The sequence below is a fragment of the Ctenocephalides felis genome, unplaced genomic scaffold (genome assembly GCF_003426905.1).
Source record: "Ctenocephalides felis isolate EL2017-DRISC unplaced genomic scaffold, ASM342690v1 CF-g0.4_SCAFFOLD_00845, whole genome shotgun sequence".
Lineage (NCBI taxonomy): Eukaryota > Metazoa > Arthropoda > Insecta > Siphonaptera > Pulicidae > Ctenocephalides > Ctenocephalides felis.
In genome coordinates, this window is record NW_020536999.1 from 67,337,254 (window position 1) to 67,339,908 (window position 2,655).

Below are 2,655 nucleotides of genomic sequence, written 5' to 3' on the forward strand. Positions count from 1 at the left end.
CTATATACGAGTATATAAGTGAAACTAGAATAATGGTATAGAGATCAACATAGTGTAATTAAATTAGATGTATATGTTTTTGTGCATATGTGTGTGATGTGTATGTGTATATATGTATATGTACGTGTATATATATGTATATATGTGTGTGAATGAGTATGTATGCATGTGGATTTATATATATATATATATATTAGTCTTAATTTTTGTAGATGTGAAATTCTGTAAATAATGGCCAATGTACAAGCTTACAAAGCCAATAAAAAATAAATAAAAAAAAAAAAAAAATTGTTATATGATGTATTTATTTTTAACTTAAATGCCATCTCGTACAGTGTTTTACTTCAACCGCGTGTGAACCTTACGCGCACTCTTTTTTTATATAAGTTATATCTATAGCCATTATACTGTTTTATCTATTAAGTATTTCTTATTCATTCAGAATAATTGCTTATGAGTATATTAAATACTTACGAACCATCTCCTCTCAAATTTTTTACCACCTGAGCGGCCATTACTGTACAATCAGACTTCTGTTGCTTCTCTTGCTTATGTCTGCGTTTTTGCTTTTCTTTAGAAGCACTGCGAGATCTTTTATCTTTTGTATGTTTCTGGCCTAAATAGCGGATGATAATTTAATCATTCATACAAACAAAGCATCACACAAAAAATCGTACTGAAACATGAATGTTTGGTGATATACTTTCTATAAAGAAGTTCTAAAATTATTGTGATTTTTTTTTGCAATTTTATGTGAAACGAGTTTTACAAAATTCATGTGTATGCATATGCATATACTTTCTCATATACGTATTTAAAATATTTGCAGTTACAATTATCTAAGAGACTTTTATATAAGGAAACCTGCAAAAATATGGAGAATACACTAAAATTATAATAAAATACTCGGCATGCTGGGCATATCTCATGGCTAATATAAGCATATTTTATTCACAGTGCTCTATTTTTTTTTATATAGCAAAGGTTGTTTTGGATTTTGCCTGGCGGTGCTACAAATATTATTGGACCGATTCTGCGCATAACAGAGAAATGTTACGACATGGCTATGTTACGCTCCGACTACCCATACATTATGCGAATGAATCATACTGAATGCTGTCAAAATATCATGTATTTGCTGTTCATTCCGGCGTTTTAAGCATAAACTGCAACGTCACTCGTATCTTACCTAAGAGGAATCAGAAACACACACTTATCTAACATCGTTTTTTTGACATTTGTGCGGCTTTTGGTTATATTTTGTATGAAAAAACCTGAGAAATTCGCCTGACTGAACACCAACCGCATAACTTTTGTCTATATTACTATGGAAAATTCTTCATAACATGAACTTATCATAACATTGCGGCAGAATCGGTCCCTATATCAATGAATGATAATGAAGGAAATGCTTTAAAATAATATTCATAAAAAATAATGCCGCCCGAACAGGGACTTGAACCCTGGACCCTTGGATTAAAAGTCCAATGCTCTACCGACTGAGCTATCCGGGCTTACAACCTTGCAACTTAGTCAGCGTACTAATTCTATGAACTTTTTTTAATTAGGTGATAAACTAGTGGTGCATGGCATCGTGCCTTAAGGCAAAAGATTTTGAGATTTTCAAAATTTTCGAAAATAATTGACCTTTTAGAAAAATTTGGGTTTTTCAATACTTTGAAATATTTTGGAAATTTTGAACTTTTTTCAAAGCAATCGCGATACGTTAGCTGAGTAGAAACGAAATATCGAAGCGCCTAGGCGCCGCGTTGCAGTATAGCGGATAAACATTGGTACGGAAGTCATTGAAAAGTGAATAAATTTGGTTATTATCATCAAAATATCTATATATGTGATAATTTGATGTGCATAGGTCTAATGATCACTTCTAAATCGTCGTCGAAAATTTGTATCCGCACACACACACACGCACACACATACCCATACATCCTTTTTTTCTAAGGTATGTCGAAATTTTCAGAATCCTGTGAAAGTAAAGATATATAACGAAAAATTAAACAGCACGGTTACCAACCAATATCTTTTTTGACGGTTTTTGATAATTCAGGATTATAAACTTATTATAAAGAAACTGCTCGGCCGATCGTCGGGCAAAACTAATAAACGCTGGTCTTCATCGAGATAAATCGAATGGGTTTTAACTTTTTGAAATCGGAAAATTTGAAAGAGGAAACGTGGACAAAACGTCCAAAATCGTCTCACATACACATTCACAGCTATACATACATACACACACATCAAATTTGGACTCTTTCGGTTCAGAATGACTTGAAACGTCGAGAGAACTTAAAATTAAAATTCGGATTTTTGTTGGGAAACAAACATCTCCTTCGGAAATTTAAAAATCTGGACCACGTGATTAACTGCCTACTCTGGACTTGAGTGATTAACTTATTTTAGAAAAAATCTTGTATGTGTTGCGCTCTACATCATATTTAATACATCATTATTTTATTAGTGTTAAATATATTAAATGTTGCAATATTTCATTTTCGGTAACTAAGAGTGTAATAATTTTAATATTAAATTTATCACTTGAGTATGAAATAAATATATTGTTTTTTCACAATTTAAATAAAAATTATTTCAACTTATCAAGTCTTCTCTATTCTGCTTAAGATAATCTCCTTAAAT

The 2,655-nt window shown here is 31.5% G+C and overlaps 1 non-coding gene across 1 annotated transcript; it reads right to left on the reverse strand.

The window, feature by feature from the left end:
* Positions 1 to 1,441: 1,441 nt before the first annotated feature.
* Trnak-uuu lies at positions 1,442 to 1,514 on the reverse strand. Its single transcript has one exon. It is a non-coding gene; the product is annotated as a tRNA-Lys (tRNA).
* Between the last annotated feature and the right edge of the window lie 1,141 nt (positions 1,515 to 2,655).